Raw genomic sequence first — 18118 nt, forward strand, 5'->3', positions numbered from 1 at the left:
ACAGGGAGGAAAAATAAAGAAAAGCATGGCTTGAGTAAGCTAAAAATTTAATATTAAAATACAAAAAGGCTTAATATTTGTCAATCTTTATTAAATATTTGCACATACTAATTGTAATCCTAAATCAATTCCATAATCATCTAACCTGATATTCAGTTTGTACAGATTGGCCACTAGAATGCTGTGACTGTCATCTCTGAAGTGTGAGGCAATGTTAAAGTCAATTTTTTAATTTATGAAGTATTTCACAGTTGTGAGGCATTATAATTAACAGCATCAAGGGGATTCCTCCTCAAACGAATCATCTTTACTAAGTAGATGCTAAACTCAATTGTTTTTTTGTTTTTTAACATGCACATTTAAGTTTATTATTGTTATTTAAAGCTTGATTTTATAAAACACAAACGACATTTTAAAGAATTCTCTATCACCGAAATTTAAACAGTAGAAATAGTGATAGCTTTGCAAGTATAAAGTATATACATCAAAATAAAATAATTGGAGATTTGTTTTCAATGTGGAAACTATACAAATGAAATAAATGGAAAAAGGCCCTAATAGCAGTATTTTGTTATTGTCTAGTATCTGTTATGTTAAGACCGAAACAAAGATTCTGAATATTCAAGACTTGTTTTACTGTGTTTCATATTTACCTTTATTCTGAGTCAAGCTACTTGAGCAAAAGGTCTGATTCAAGAAGGCATTTAGGTTTATAGCAAACAATTTTTCCACCCTCAGTTACCATCTTCAAAAGAATTGACATCGCAATGCTGATGTGATCTGCTGGTTCCCTTTTGAACCATGTGGAAAAAATTATGATAAACCCTATGAAAAACCAAACAGGTACCAAAAGATGGAACAATTATGCACAACTGTAGAATGTTACTTTTTCCCCATCTAAAGATTAATCAGTGAAATAAAACATGAACCATAGCTGACTTGGTTTCAGGAAGCACACATTTGTTCATTCCATTATTGTTCTTGTCCCAACCCCGGTCATGGACAAGATTTTGTTGGCCACCTTACCGTTTACTTTGTGGATTGTAATAGTGAAGGAACACAGACAAACTTGCTCAGAATTGGTAATGAACTATGGTCCCAGACTCTTCTCACTTTTCAGGTACAACCAAATCTTTGTCTGCATAGATCAGCAGATCAAATGAACAGGCAAGTTCTAGCTGTGGCAGGAATGTCATTGTTGCTGTGTTCTGTCTGATCGCCCAGTGGACTTCATCTTGTCTAGCTTCCTGAGATTTTTCTCTGGGTGTACTGTCATCTTTGGCGGCCTTGTCATACTCAATATCAAACTGCCATCTTTCAAGGACCTCACCATGTTCAGTATTCGAGATGACTACAACCAGTTTCCGAACTGAGCTCTTGAATAAGCGATCTTTTAATTGTTCCACCACATTACTTGGGTATTTTAAGAGCTCGGGATCAGTAGTTACAAGAAAGTTAAGTCCATATTTCTGCACTTGGGCAAAAGTTTCAGATGGATAAATGTCACACTGATGTAAAATAAGAAGAACTCAGGCACGATTTTGGCACTCCCAAGCAGGGTGATGCCCTGCTCCTTGGAGAGCTGCCTTGCCAGGGCCAGGCCCACAGCTGCAACCACATCCACCGCACACAGCAACTGCACATGGCCACCACAGGGTTAACCTCAGTTGTTTTTAAAAGGCTGAAGAAGCAAATGTGTAATATGTCAGCATGTAGATACAAGTAAATATGGAAATGATATAACCTCTTAAATTATTAAAAGACTATATACTGTTTAAATCTTGGTTAATTGTGGCAAACACATGTAACTACATTTTAGTGAAGGCTCTCTTTAAAGATTGGTAATATTCCAGCCTTTATTCCTAACTCTATAGCTGTCATTTCTCAAGATGCTCAATTATTTTACATATCTGGTTTCATTTCCTGTATACGACCACTTGTAGAAATGTGCTTACCGAATGTATACATCTGTATGCATTTGTACATGACTCGTCCTAAACTTCACTCTTGCATTTTGCAAAGTGACCTTCCTGCCCTGATATTTTGAAGTTTGATTCTAAAATAAAGTGAAAATTTACTTGAAATAGCCCGGCGAACATGGCTTAATGGTTGAGCATCAACCTATAAACCAGGAGGTCACGGCTCAATTCCTGTGTGCAGGAAACAGCTGATCAATGATTCTCTCTCATCATTGATGTCTCTCTCTCTCACTCTCTCCATTCCTCTCTGAAATCAATAAAAAATATATTTTTAAAAATCTACTTGAAATAATCAGTTGATAATTTTTTAAAGACTTCTATCATGTCTAATCTTAGTTTTCAATTTTTCAAATTGGGGAATTCAATTCTCTTTGGTATATTCTTATGGGGGCTCCTAAGCAGAGGCTCAGACTGGACACAACAAACATATTTGTTGGAAAGATGAATCATTCAGGAGCTACATGAAAATATGAGCTAACTCGGAGTTACTCAAGTGAGAAGAGACTGATACATACAAGCACCAATGAAAAGGTTAGGTTGTATGAAGGTTAGAAAGCCCCTGAAAGTTTCTGTCAATTACCTTATTTGCCTTCAATATCACAGTGGATGATTCACAGGAAGAGGTCCTGTAAAACCTTGGCAAAACTCAACATTGGATATCTCCATAGCCCACATACCCGTCTGTTGCTACACCTGAGGATAGTAGCTTACTTTTAAATCCCAGTTTTAAAATTTCACAATAATGCCTCTCAGTGGCCTACTATAAGAAAGCTCCTGGCAAGGGAGTCTGGGAAATGTAGTCTCCAGGCTTTTAATCCTCAAAATACAGAGAATAATTTATAGTATTCATAATAGATGTTGTTATATAATTTGAAATATAACTAAATGTTTTTAACTCAGTCATAACTAAAGAGTTAATAATTCTCTTTTGTTTTCATTTATCTTTTTTTAATACATTTTTATTGATTCCAGAGAGGAAGGGAGAAGGAGAGAGAGATAGAAACATCAATGATGAGAGAGAATCACTGATCGGCTGCCATCTGCATGCTCCCTGCTGGGGATCGAGCCCACAGCCCCGCCATGTGCCCTTGATTGGAATCGAACATGGGACCCTTTAGTCCGCAGGTCGATGCTCTATCCACTGAGCCAAACCAGCTAGGGCTGTTTTAATTTATCTTAATCAAATTATAAACAAATACAACTATGATATATAAGACAAAAATTGCACTTTTTAAAAGTTCTATAGTATTTTATATTATACATATTTTACATATGTATCCTTTTATTATTGGACATTCTGTATATTTGCCATCTCTATTTGTAAAACTATTATTAAAAATAGTGTGTAATATTTAAAATTTAAAAAATAAACTATAATTTTAAAGTATCATTGTATTAAACATTCCACAATAAGTTACTTAATTAAAAAAAATTAATGATCCAGCTGTTAAAAATCATAAGATGTGGATCAATAATTTCTAAAGGTTCCAGACCAAATTATTTTTAAATTAAGCATAGCTTGATTATTTTCAGATGAGAACACCAAACTTAGGATACTAATGAAATGGAAAATATAAAAAATATTAAATCACATATGAATGTGAACCCTTTGCTTTGTAATTCTGAGCATAACTATCTCCCTTCTCTTTTCAAAATCATTGCTAGTTTTTACTAGTGAACTGAATAGAAGAAATATAAACTCTGCATTTTTTAAGTATCATATATATATTGATATATATATGAATAATCTCCTTCCTCCAACTTACTATTAGCCAGATATAAACTTGATACAAATTGCAATTATTTGGCTCACCTTTATATCCTCAGTTGAACCCAACTGATACAGGATACTTTATCTTTTTTTAATCCTCTATTAAATATTAAAATACATATTAAGGAAACTCATAGTCAATGTACTACAGAAATACAAATATGGACTTTTGAAGCTTCTGGAACCAATATCAGTTTACAGGAAATACAGGGGATAGAACTTGGCAAAACAAGTGTATGATATATTCAGCAAAATCCACAATTTTGAAACTCTGAAAGGTAAATCACCCAGTTTAGTGAACAAATAAATAGTAAAAATAAAATGTGGAACAACGTAGTTATAGACATTGAAAGATATATCAACCATATGTAATAAGTGGATCTTGTTTGACTCTTGATTTCAGCAAGACATCTATGAATTCTGTATGAGATAACTGGGGACATTTAAATAATTACTAGACATATGAAGATAATAAGGATTCATTGTTTACTTTCACTTAGGTATCATAACAGTATTATAGCTATGTTTTTAAAAAGCCAATATATTTTAGAGATATAGTAAAATATTAAAATAAAACTATATGATGTGGAAAATGCTTCAAATTAATACAAAGGGGGTAGAAGGGGTGGCTTAGTGGAGATAGATGAAACAACATTGGTCATGAGATGAGAATTATTGAAACTGAATGATGCAATATAGGCATACTTATGCATATTAAGTTTTGTACTTATCTATATTAAATTTTTAAATGACATAAAATATGTGCTTTGAAATAAGATTCAAGTATTCTAATCTCAGGGCACTATCTCAGAAGTTGCGTGCCTTTGAACAAGTTGATCACCTCTATTTTTTATTATACATCAATAAAATAGGAATAATAGTACTCATGCCACATAATTGTTATTAAGATTAAAGTAGCTCATGTTTGTAGGGCACTTAGCATATTATGAAGCAATAAATGTTAACTACAGTTTATATTTACACAATGTTATTCATAGGCATTGGTGAGAAAGTTTAGGAAGCTAAAAATGCATTTATTATTATTATTTTTTTGCATGGAAAAGTGGTTTATGAACTCAAGCACGAATTAAGTTGGAATACATAGCCTATTTACAACTTTGGAGTTGCTAGAATCATAGTAACTAAAAATGAGTAGTTTAGATTTTCCCATGTCAATTGAAACCCTGATGGATTGAGGCTTCTATGATTATCCAAAGGCAAAAATAAATAAGTCCCTTAGCAGGATAATTATTTTAAACTTAAATGATGATTTAATAACACTCACATTCATGTGAATGTTTTAAAAAGACAGTGATACAAATAAATTTGTATTCCATATACATCTAGGGGATTTATAAAATTTAATATACCTAATATTCATTCCCTCTCTCTCTCTTCCTCTCTCTCTCTCTGACATGCAGAATCAACAGGGTCTATGAATAATCCACAATGGAAGGATTAATACTGTGATAGTCCTATTGATAAAATATGCATTGATATAACTTTGTATATGAGCACAAGAAAAAATAAGTATTATTTATGAGCCTATTGATTAGCTATCATTGAGAAGGTAACATCTGGGTTGAGCTTTGAAAGATGAATATTCATAGAGTATAGGGAAGAATGATCCAGGTAGATATGGAAACACAAGCAAAGACATCAATCCTTAAATTACATGATTCATTCCTAACATGGCAAGTGGATTGTTGTTCCTAGGCCTGGGGAAGCATGAGGAGAAATTAGAGAAGATAAAAAAGACTATAAGTCCTGGACAGATTATAAAGGGCTTTGTGTGTCTGATGAGTTATAATGACTTTAGAGGGAATCTTTAAAGGATTTTAAGCATAAGAATATTATAATCATATGCATACCTCCTTACTCTTATGCATAGTAGTTCACATCCTAGGTGTTATATTTGTGGCATTACACTGCAATTGTATATTCACATTTAATGATTGAATAAGTTTGTTTTTTATGTGTAAAATAGCAATTAAAAATGTTGTTTCTTTTCCCTCTCATTAAATAAGCACCTTTTGATGGCCATCTATACAAATAGTTATATAAATGCAAGATTTCCATTAAACTCTTATTTATAGCTGTGATAGATAATTTTCAACCCTTATGTAATTTCTAAGCAGAATTTATTCCTGAAAATATCTCTAAACAACATCTTCTTTTGACTTCCTTAAGATCATCTAACCCTTTTCTCCCACCGAACTTGTCATGCCTTCTCTTGCTGCTTCTTTGTCACCTTTATCTGCTACCACCTTTAAATGATGGTGTTATTTCCTATAGGATACAATATCTGATGCTCTTCTGTTTCCTGCCTAGAATTGTTGTGTGAGCTTCCTAATCACAGTCCATGCATTTTATAAGCATGCAAACATAAGCCAGTGACTCTACATCCTACCTTCTATCGAAACTATATTCCAATGTTCACAATGTTCAAGTATAGTTCCCCCAAATTAATTGCTATGTTTTCCCTAAAATTTGCAATTTCATCTTGACTTCTCCATTTTGGTAAACAATGCCCCTGTTTGTATAGTCACTCAAGCAAGAGGCTGAGAAGTGCACATCCTTGACTTCTGGCCTCCAATACTTCTCATGTCTAATGCCTACTGAATCACAATTTTACATATACCTCATATTGGCCTCTTTTCTGTATTTACCCAGTCTCCATTCCAGGCCCCTATATTTTCCTACCTGGGTATAATAGCTTCTCAACTGATCACTCTGAATTCATTCTTACCCTTTTCCAAAATGCTCACTGAGGCTAAGTGTTGTTTTTTTAACTGCACATCGGTCAATTGCCTCTCTTACAATCCTTTCTCAGCTTCCAATCACTTTCAGAATAAAACAATATTTCCAATCAGGATCTTGCATAATTAAATTCCTGAATGTCCTTCAATACAATTGAGTTAAGTAGGACATACTTGTCCTTCGGTAATGTACCCAGCCTTTCTATATTCTCTTGCCTTTGTTCACACTATTCTATTGCCTAGCAAATTATTTTTGATCTCCTCTTTGAAAACTCCTACTTTTATGTGCCCTTCCTGGAGCATGTGCTCACTTCTCTCCAATGATGTAGGTTATCTCTATGTTTTCTTTCTCTGTCCTCCTATAAATGCTATCCTAATACTATGACTCATTATAATTTTTGACTTCCTTCTGCTTTCTCACAGAAGACTAGAGGTAAAAATCTTCTTTATTCATTTTTAAATACTCTTCATCTTAAAAAGTGCTTGATTTAAAATTAATCTGTGTCATATTTGTGGAACTAAACTCATAACAATATGGTTAGCAAAAGAGATATTTCTATTGTTAATATTATTCAACCATGGTTCAGAATTCTTATATGGTGTTTATAACATCAAACAATATGTTGTAGCATTTAGATTTAAATTCTTGTATTCTATATCTTAGCCTGGTAAACCTGCCATTATCACCATGCTTTTTCTCTGAAAATTTGTGGAATGGTTTCTCTTTTATTTATTTATTTTTGTATGCATCATTATTTACACTAATGGTTGCCTTTTTTAATTTATTTTATTCTTAGTTGAAATAACAAGGCCAAGGTATCTAAAAATCTACTGCTTTTCTTTAGATTGCAGAGTTTAGTCACTTGTATATACTCTAAAACTACAAATGAGTTTGGATATCAAACAACACAGCTTTTGAAAATTGAAGGATAATGTTTTATTCAAAATGTGAAGTCAATTTTAGCTACTAAATTTGAAATATTCTGTTAAATATATCTTCTCATTTTATTAAAAAAAATCAATCTTATTCAGGTCTCCTACTAAGCTAGAAGATTGGTGAGATGGGTGCTAAGCAAAACAGTAAATCATTATGAAAATTAAGTATAGATGAAAAAAAAAAACACCTTCAAATCTGATGACTGCCATATTGAGCAATGATTAGAAACAATAGATTCCAGCACATACTAAGATTTCAAGTCCATTGTACTATCTAAAGAACCACAAAACTATGCCTAAACAACACTCAATTTTTCCCTGAAAAGCAATCATAGGGGCCATGAACTTGCTCCAGCAGGAAGTTCCCTGTTAGTGCAATGCAATGCCATTGGAGACTTTGCTTCACAAGGCTTATTTCTAGAGGAGCCAAACAGAATAAGGGCAGAGCTAGAAGTCATGAAGAATCATGAGCAGAGTGCCCAGAGAATAGTAGCTGCAGTTCTTTACCAACATTAGAAGACTCACATGCCAGGCCCAGCAGGATTCCAAAATTGCTATGGATCAGTATACTCTTGGGTGTTTCTCATTTTTCCTCTTTTTAAACTAAAGTTTGAAGTCATTATCTCTTGGTTGCACACTTGGACAGTGGGTGGAGGGATAAAGATAATTTGTCTTTTTAGTCTATATAATGTAAACCACAAGGAGCAATATGCAATCGATTCCCATAATGCCATAGATTTTGAACTGACTGCAAAGACTTGATGGGATCTTTCTTTTTTTTTTCTGTGCCAACTACTATTTATTGATATCTTGCAAACTTCTATGCCTTCTTTTCCTTGCCTCTGTGCCATAGATGCACACTTGGAAATTATACTGCTGAGCCTCCCTTTCCAGGGAGATCTGGTTTAGATCCTATAAAGAATAAAAGACATTTCTGTGAGAGAGAAATATGTGTGAGGAAAGAGCAGACGTGACTTTTGAGCAGTTTTTGAGTTAGCATATACAAATTACTGGTGCTATGAAAGAGGTTCCTCCAAATCTAGAAATTTTCTGCTTTTGCCAATGTGAGCAGCCATTTCCCCTGGCATTTGCTCTCCCAGCTCTGCAAGTGCACTTTCCCCAGCATATATTGCCCTGTATGAAATACTTTTCCTTTATAAATTCTGGAGAGGTTTCAATTTTCTGATCATCCATGATTGTGATATACCTTGGGTAAAAAGGGTCTATTACATGTGTACAAGATTGTGGGAAGCAAACATTTATGTCATGAAAGGTGGGTGCAGCAAACTATTGCTAGTTATTCACCAAATCATTTCCCTTTTGCTCTTAACCACAGAACTACTCTACATTTCCCGGCCATTGTGCAGTTGGTTCAGGTGTAAGATTGTTTCTGGTCCATGTAGTACATTGGACAAATGCTGAAGATTCATGGGAGAACATAAGATCCCAGAGAATGGTGGAGCCAATAAGTGGAAGAAGCCTAAGTCCTTGGGTGACTGCCTGAAGGACAACCACTCCGTCAGGAACCTCTGTGTTAAATTCTTCATGAGTAAAATAAACTTTTATTATGTCAGTCCAATTATTTTTTGTTGTTTTTATAATAGTTGGTCTATCTATTATGATACTGTGGAGTTAGGGTCATAATAGAAAATATGATGCACGGTTGCTGTCATTACTATAAAACTTTTTTAAAAATCTTAATCTAAGGATATGCTTTTACTGATTTTATTTTTATTTATTTTTATTTTTTGTTAATTCTCACCCAAGGATACTTTTCCATTGATTTTTAGGAAAAGTGGAAGAGAAAGGGAAAGACAGAGAGAAACATCAATGTGAGAAAAACACATTGATTGGTTGCCTCCTGCAGGAGCCCAGCCAGGGGGAGGAGCCTGCAACCAAGGTTAAGTGCCCTTGACCAGAATGGAACCCGGGACCCTTTGGTCCACAGGCCCATGCTCTACCCACTGAGCCAAACTGGCGGGGCTGTTTTTATTTATTTCAGAGAGAGAGGAGAAGAGAGAGAACAAGAGACAAACATCAATGTGAGAGAAAAACATTGATAGGTTGCCTCCCGTTCAAGCCTTGACTGGGAATCAAATCCACAACCTGTTGGTCTATGGGACAATCCTCCAACCAACTGAGCCATCCAACCAAGGTTTGCTGCCATTAGTATACAATGCTTCTTTCCTTAATTGTGCAAATTTCAGTGGGTAATGGTTCAATGATTGGCAAATAAAGTCATGCCATAGATTTGAAAGTGGGGGAGGAACCCTATCTGGTTTGGCTCAGTGGATAGAGCATCCGCCTCTGGACTGAAGGGTCCTGGGTTTGATTCTTGTCAAGGGCACATTCCTCAGACCAATCTATGTGTCTCTCTCACATCGATGATGTGTCTCTTTCTTTCTCTGTCTCTCCTCCTCCCTTCCATTCATTCCATTCACTCTAAAAATCAATGGAAAAATATCTTCAGGTGAGGATTAACAACAACAACAAAAAGTAAGGGAGGGGGAGTAAAGAAGTAGCAATGACTTGAAGATACTGAGCCTTTTTCTGTAACAACAAAACTGTAAAATGAGCAGATTCAGAGACAGAAATTGCCGTAAACTTCAGATTCCTGTGCCTCAAAACAATTTTACATCCTGCTTCCTAACAAAATTTGCAGCTCTTTCCTCTTCATTCTCTCTGCTCAAATTCAGGCTGCCTTGTCTTCTTTTGTCAGACCGTGAGGAAAGAACAGTGCAGTGAAAAGAATGAGAGATTTGACTCGAGCGGATCTTTGGGTCTGAGTCTGAACACTACTCTATGAACTATGAGTTTTATTGCCATCAGCAAATTCTTATTAGAAAGGGCGGCTAGCTTCTGTTTTCTGCCTTGGGAAATAGGGCTAAAAGTGAGAGAGTGTTTTTGAAAGGTGTAAGTTTAAATGAGTTAATGTGTGTTTAAAATGATTGAATCACATAAATATTTCAGCGAATGATATTTTGTTCTCTTCGTTACTGATCTGCTTCCATTGCTCTTTCTTTAAATGTCACACAGGTTAGCACTTAGACATATATTACCTTACATTATTAATTATCATTTTACCAATGTCAGTGTCATGTATTAGATATATAACTCAGATATGCCATTTAATGACAGGGTCTTCAAATATAAAATAAGAATAATGATATTTACCTTGTGGAATTATTGTAAAAATTAGAGCTAAATATGTAATAGAAAATTAACAAAACATATATTCTGAATTTTATTATTAATTAAAACTTTTGAGGGAAGATGACCACAGAATAAAGAACTTATTAAAGGATTGAGTGGATGGAAAGTGACTGACGCTGAACTAACCTGCTTTGCTAAGCCTTTTGCTCATTTTTATATTCCTGTGTTCACAAATTTTGACATTTATCTTACTTCAGGCCATACTTTACAAACTATGAAAAGAGATTAGTTAATTTCCTAACCCAGCATTTTCCAAATGTGCTGCCTAAAATGACAGTTCTGCAAGATGGTTTATGAAAAAGAATTAGCCTACGGTCAATTAAGTTTAGTACACTCGGTAAGATATTTTACCCTTGGAGATTGATGATGCACAGGAAGATATAAGGAGCTCTATGAAACCTAGTAATTCAGAGACATTTTTACCTGTTTCTCAAACATTTCTGACAAATGAAAGTTTTCCACCCTCACCTTCACCATCTTCCTCTGCACCCCACCATCCCAATCACAAAGCACTTATTAGCAAATGTTCAGAACTAATAGAATATGGAGATGTAGCCCTAAACCCCAGTCTGAGCACAGGAGAGAATTCTGAGGGGTTACCTTTTCTTAGTAATGTCTCCATTTTCTGAAAGACCTGCTCATGTGCCTATGCTGTGCTCACTAGGTGTGAACAACTATGTATAATTTTCTGGCAAGATAGAGTCCCCTTACTTGTCTTTCATACCAAGGATGATGAGGACAAGACAATGGCCTAGTAAATGCCTCTATCTAAGGTCAACTGACAGACCTCAGCTATAACTATATATATATATGGGCCCATAAAATATTCTTCAATATTTTATTTCAATCTCAAAGTTTGATGTTTGGGATGGACATCTCACTGAACACTTGCACTATTTTCCTCTGTGTCCTACTATAGCACTGTTTATTCTTTGGGGGAAGGGGGGCTATTGTAAAACTAATCTCTATCCACCTGATGCTGTTGTAATAACCTGGTTATTATTTAATATAAAAGGAGTAAAAGGGGAGATCAAATAATATAGGCATGCCATTTATACAGATTTGCAAAAAAAGCTGCATTTAACACTCCAGTCTGTTCCCTGCTGATTGATTGGGGGAAGAGACTAGACAAAGGCGGTTTAGACGCATGCCCAGAAGGTCTGACTGACATGGGAAAGTGCTTGGTCATCAATCACATCTGGAAACAGGTAATTGGGCAGGCTGAGCACAATTTTTTATTTTTATTATTTTAAACATTATTTATTTATTTGTTTGGTTGTTTGTTTACTTATGTATTTATTTTAGAGAGGGGAAAGGAGTGAGAGAAACATTGATCGCTTGCCTCCGGAATGTGCCCTGACCAGGGAAACAACCCACAACCTGGGTATGTGCCCTAACTGGGAATTAAACCCACCTACTGAGCCATAACAGCCAGGGCTACAATGATTTTTTTTTTTGGGGGGGTGATGTTGTTGATTTTTAATTTTCTTATGACTCCTGCATACCTACCACATATTCCTTGTTGAGACTTTACTATGAATTTAGAAATAGAAGCTGTGACTCACACAGCTGTAAATTGCCAGGTCTAATGTTTGCAGAAACAGTATCATCTTGACTGAAACAAAGCTCACACCTTGGAACATGGTGCTTTCCTGTAGAGTCAGTGTCTGTAGTCTGCAGGCAGATGGGAAACAAAGGGTTACAGGCCAGGGAAGTCTGTTGATAAACTGAAAAATGTCAGCTAAGGGAAGACTAAGTCTGAAGCATCAAAAAAATCTGTCCCACTACATTTTCAGTTCAGATTGAGAACTAGAGAAAGTAAGCGATGTGGCCAAATATGGATACACTTCTGGGGTTTTTCGTTTTCACTTTTGTCTTTCCTTTGGATAGCATTACTTGTAGAACTGGCTGATTCTTGTCTGATCCCACCTGAAATTCAAAGAGAAAACAATCCTTAGAGAAAAACCAGTGTTCACAAAGTATGCACAAAATGTTTGTTGAGTGAATAAATAGATCCTGGAATTGAAGAAAAAGCAAAGTAATAACCTAAATTCTATATTTAATCAAAAACTAATTTTACTAAAACATGAAACTACTGTAACTTTCCATGAAAGACTATGGGAGAAGGTTCAAATGAAAGAAAATCTGGATATGTCCATTGAAAAAGAACAAACTTGGCATTAAATTTGTATCTGAAGTATATTGTTATCCCATTTTCAACTTTGGAAATTACTCTCCATTTACTTTTCATGAGGACATGATGATGGGGCAGCATTAACCTAAGCCCAGGAAAGCATGGTTGGAATGTGATGGAATTATTTCACTTTCTTAGAAGAATACAATGGAAGAGGCTTCAAGTTGGAGTTTCTTGTAACCCCCTAATTTTATAAGATATTGCTAAAGTATATAACACATGTATATTATAGGCAAAATAATCCCTCAATAACTGAGTTGGAATGTAAAGAAAGGGTTGGAAAAGAGCTGAGAACACCCAAATTTTTCATTTCAGACCAGCTAAAATAGAAACTAATCTATTCAATCCCCTGAGGGGTCAATCCTGTAGAAACTATTCCTGGCCTTCTGTACATTACAGGGCCCACGAGGTGACAGATCTTGTCTCTGCTGCAGAGTAAGCTTTTCGGCTGCAAATTTCGGTGGCCTGCAGAATATACTCAGCCTCATTAAATATATCCAGTTCAGCTTGTTCCACCGGAATAAGACAGAAAGAGAGGAAGAGGAGCTGTGCCACAATGGAAAAACAGTGGAAATGGATCAACAGATGACTCAAAACAAATTTCCTTTTAAAGTAAAAGTCTATTTGACCAGTTATTATACTTTCGCCAAATAAGCTCTCTGCTTTCTTTTTTAAAAGGAACTGGGCATGTGGGAGAAGACAAAGCATAATGACTTTCTTAGGAAGGCCCTCATGAAATGTTTTGAGGCCAATGATTTAAATCAATGGAAATTCCATGCAGCTTTTGGAATAATCAAGCCACAGATAGCTTGTTCACTGCATTTTTTAAAAAATATATTTTATTGATTTTTTACAGAGAGGAAGGGAGAGGGATAGAGAGTTAGAAACATTGATGAGAGAGAAACATGGGATCAGCTGCCTCCTGCACACCCCCTACTGGGGGGCAACCAAGGTACATGCCCTTGACCTGAATCAAACCTGGGACCCTTGAGTCCGCAGGCCGATGCTCTATCCACTGAGCCAAACGGGTCAGGGCGCTCACTGCATTTTTGTGATGAAGTGGGAAAACAACTTTTATTTTGTATATCAAATCATGAAACTGACTATAAAATACAATTCAAAATGTTTACCTAGGGAAGATTCTTATTAGAATAACTGATTTTTAAAAAAATTTCCACATTTCAGTTATGCTTCATAATGGTCTTTTGAACAACAGTTATCACTTAGAGCAGCATTAGTTCTTAGTAATAATACCAAGTTGGGATTCATGTACTTTGAATGTAGAATTTAACATATATATTTGAAGAGCTGTTTTTTTACCCTGAGGAATTGACCTGAGCTTTCTTCAATTTTGCTCATACTGTCAAACGATACAGCTGCAAAACCACTGTGCTTCATTGAATTATGGGAAGTTCTCTGTTGTGGAATTGGGCTCTGTGATAATCTCTAAGTCAATTTCTGACTCCCGGTACATTTTAAAAATGGCCAAACTTAAAAAGGAGAAATGCTTTATCCCCATATATTCTCCTTAATTTATCAACAGTAGTATCTATTATTCTATTGTACTTACAAATCATAGCTATGCTTACTGATTGCTGTGATCAAATTTATTATCTATTATATACCTGTCACAACACATCATTTCATTGAATGCTCACAGCATTCCAATGTTAGTATTACTTGCATTATTTATTGTTAACAAAATAATTATAGGAAAACAGGTATCATTCAGTAATAGCAATATGTCTTGCTTTGGACAAATACATAGGATCGGAAAAATCACAAGTCATTTCTATACAAGTCAATTCTGGCTAAGAATGAAAAGAAACAGTGCCACCATTGTGACTCGCACTGAGCCAGATGGACCTTGTGTCCTCAATCTGGGTCCCAGAGTGACAACAACATGGATCAGTGTGCTGTGTGTCCTGAATTGAATATATTTTGTGAGGGGACAAATAACATTTGTAGTCATAAGCATGGTGAATCATATATAATTTTCTGTTATAGCATAACCTAACCTACCCTGCCTGTTGCAGTACCCATTAATAATCCTATAGTTTAACATGCCAGATCTTTTATCATATGATTTATGCAAATATCTCCTATTTTATTTCTAGCATTCATTCCCCTGTTTTTTCTACTTTCTATAACATTTAAAATCCATAATGTTTTCATACACTCCCATGCCTTTATCCATGTCTTTGTAAATATATTTTTATTGCGTTCAGAAAGGAAGGGAGAGGGAGAGATAGAAACATCAATGATGAGAGAGAATCATTGATTGGTTATCTCCTGCATGACCGCTAGGGGATTAAGCCTGCAACCCAGGCATGTGCCCAGACCGGGAATTGAACCATGACTGCCTGGTTCATAGATCTCCGCTCAACCACTGAGCGATCCCAGCTGGGCTTATCCATGTTTTAATACATGTTTGTAATACCCATATTGCACAAGCTATTTTCCTCTGTTAATTCTTTACTAAAGCATATAACTCAGACCATCACCAATCCTCTGGTCTCAAAATGGCTCACATATGCCCCAAATACTTTGTTAAAAGGATAGTGTTGTGATATGTTTGGCATATTTATATCTTTATGAGATACAGTGAATGTTGTTGAGAGAGTGCTTTTTAGTTCACCTTTGCACAACCACTGCCTGGCATGGTGTGGTATATTATGTAGCTATTCAATAAAACTTTATTGAACATGTAAATGAATAGTAAATAACAGATTTTGAGGTTAAACCAATTCTTATTAGTAAGCAACACTCAAACATATAATAATGCTGTAGTAGGTATGCCTACTTACTACAGAAAACATTCTAAGATTTTAAATTGCCTATTTCCACTTTTATGAAAACAACAAAGAGTAAGTTAACAGCTTTCCTTTAAAAACTTTCAAAGCAGAAGAAATGATCTGACATGCCATCATTTTCTTTTTCTGGCAAGGGCCATTCATCCACAAATGCAAAAATATTTTCAATAGTTAAGAATTTTATCACTGAACAGGAGGAGTCTTTATAAGTATTTATCTTTACTATACTGTCATAAAATCTGAGATGCCTATGACAGCTTGTAGTTAATAAACTAGAAGCTTGTCTGTGTTCTAGAATTCTGTCTTTCTTTCCCATCCTACCTGCATAATTTTCTTCCTGGTGTTACAGTACAAATCTGTACAGTAGTCTGCATTTAATCTCCATATCTCATATTCCAAATTCATCTTCTTGGAAATAATTCAACATCCCATAATTTTACCCTCCAATGAACTAGAATAATTTCTACATTTAGATTATTCTGAGCCATCAACAGAACTTTGTTTTCCAGTAGCATTTAATTCTACTATAATCCACTGCCAAATGCATTAAATAACTGCATCTCACACCCCTCAAAAGCAAGGACAAATTGGCAAGGAATAGCAAGTGTTTAGAAATACCTTTTTGAACCACTGAAGAAAGAGCATGCCATTATCATCGATCCATCATATGTACATTCTACTTTATGTGAAATCAAAGTCAGTTGCTCAGATAATAGCTTTTGAATACTACACAATGCTCATAGCAGCCTCTCATGAAAGAAAGGCTAGACAGGGATACTTAATCTTCACAATAGATATTTCCTCCTCAATATGTGATGCTCAGAATTCAGATGAGTCAGGACCAACAGATAGCTGTATTTCTCCTATAACTTGAGATATAAAGTATGTAACTTCCAAAGAGAGCCACCATTAATTTTTAAAGAGTTTTTTTAGAGCAGTTGTATGTTCACAGCAAAATTGAGAGAATGTACGGAGGCTTCTCATATACTCTCCCCTTTCACCTACATGCATAGTCTACCCATTATCAGCTTTCCCCACCAGAATGTCCATTTGTCACAATTGATGCATCTACATTGACACATTATCATCTAAAGTCCATAGTTTACATTGGGGATTACTTGATATACATTTTATTACTTTGGGCAAATGTATAATAATACATATCCATCATTATAGTATACTAGAGGCCCAGTGCACGAAATTAGTGCATGGGTAGGGTCCCTGGTAGCTGCCAGTTGCCAGCTGGGATCGAACTCTTGGTCGGTCGCTTTGCATATTAGGCTTTTATATATATATGTATATATATATATATATATACATACACACACACACACACACACACACACACACACACTAGGGGCCAGTGCACAAATTCATGCATCTTGAAAGGAATTGTGGGCTGCAAGGCTGCAGTGGGCACAGGGGCGGGTCTTGGCCCATCCTCTGAGCCCCCGCCTGGCTCCTCCCACCACGCCCCTGGTCCTCTGTCTGCCAGCAGCCCAGCTCCCACCACTGCTACCATACACTGATGGCGCTAGCCCTACTCACACCCACTGACAGCCCAGAGCAATTGGGGCCAGTGCCAGCAGTGGGTGCAAGCAGGGCAGACTCTGTCAGTAGGTTTGCCCCTCAGGATCAGGGGGAGGTGGAGAAGCCCTCAGGGGCGAGCGCCTGGTGGGACCATGGCGTGTGGAAGCAAAGGATTTTCAGTAAACTCCAGAGGCTCACTCCGATGACAGTGACCAGCACCCCACCTTGGTCTGGCACCCCGCTCACCTGCTTCACCAGCCCTCCGCGGCCAATGCCTGCCATTTTTTTACCTTCTGCCCCCTGCTGCTGATGCCTGCCATGTTTGGCGCATGATCCCTGGTGGTCAGCACACGTCATAGCAACTGGTTGTTTGGTTGTTTGGTTGTTCCACCATTCAGTCTATTTGCATATTAGGGTTTTATATATATAGACTAGAGGCCCAATGCATGAAATTTGTGCAAGGGGCTCAGCCCTTGCAGCCCAGGCTGCCTTGGCCCTCGCAGCCCTGGCTTCCTCTGGAAGGTCATCCAGATGGTCATTCTGCTGTTCGATCTAATTAGCATATTAGCTCTTTATTATATAGGATAGATTATAGAGTGTTTTCACTGCCCTAAATGCTTTCGGTATTATACCTAGTCATCTCTCCCCACCCCCACCATCAACCACTAATTTTTTTTTATAATCTCCATAGTTTTCCCTTTTTCAGAATATCATATAATTAGATTCATAGAGTATGCAGCCTGTTATGATTGGCTTCTTTCGCTGGGTAAGGCATTTACATATTCCTGTGTCTTTCATAGCTTGATACACCATTTCTTTTGTAAATATTCCATTATATAAATGTACCACACTTTATTTTTCTCCTCCCTGTAATTGCATAATATTATTTTATTGAAGATAAAGTTTTTCTCTTCCTTTTGAGT

General features: G+C 36.1%; 1 pseudogene across 1 annotated transcript; it reads right to left on the minus strand.

Annotated features, from left to right (window-relative positions):
- Positions 1 to 964: 964 nt before the first annotated feature.
- LOC308242152 (mitotic spindle assembly checkpoint protein MAD2A-like) lies at positions 965 to 17552 on the minus strand (annotated as a pseudogene). Its single transcript has 2 exons — positions 17442 to 17552; positions 965 to 1636 (listed from the first exon to the last, which is right to left on the minus strand). The product of its transcript is annotated as a mitotic spindle assembly checkpoint protein MAD2A-like (transcript).
- Positions 17553 to 18118: the final 566 nt, after the last annotated feature.

The sequence above is a fragment of the Plecotus auritus genome (genome assembly GCF_963455305.1).
Source record: "Plecotus auritus genome assembly, chromosome: 1".
Classification (NCBI taxonomy): domain Eukaryota; kingdom Metazoa; phylum Chordata; class Mammalia; order Chiroptera; family Vespertilionidae; genus Plecotus; species Plecotus auritus.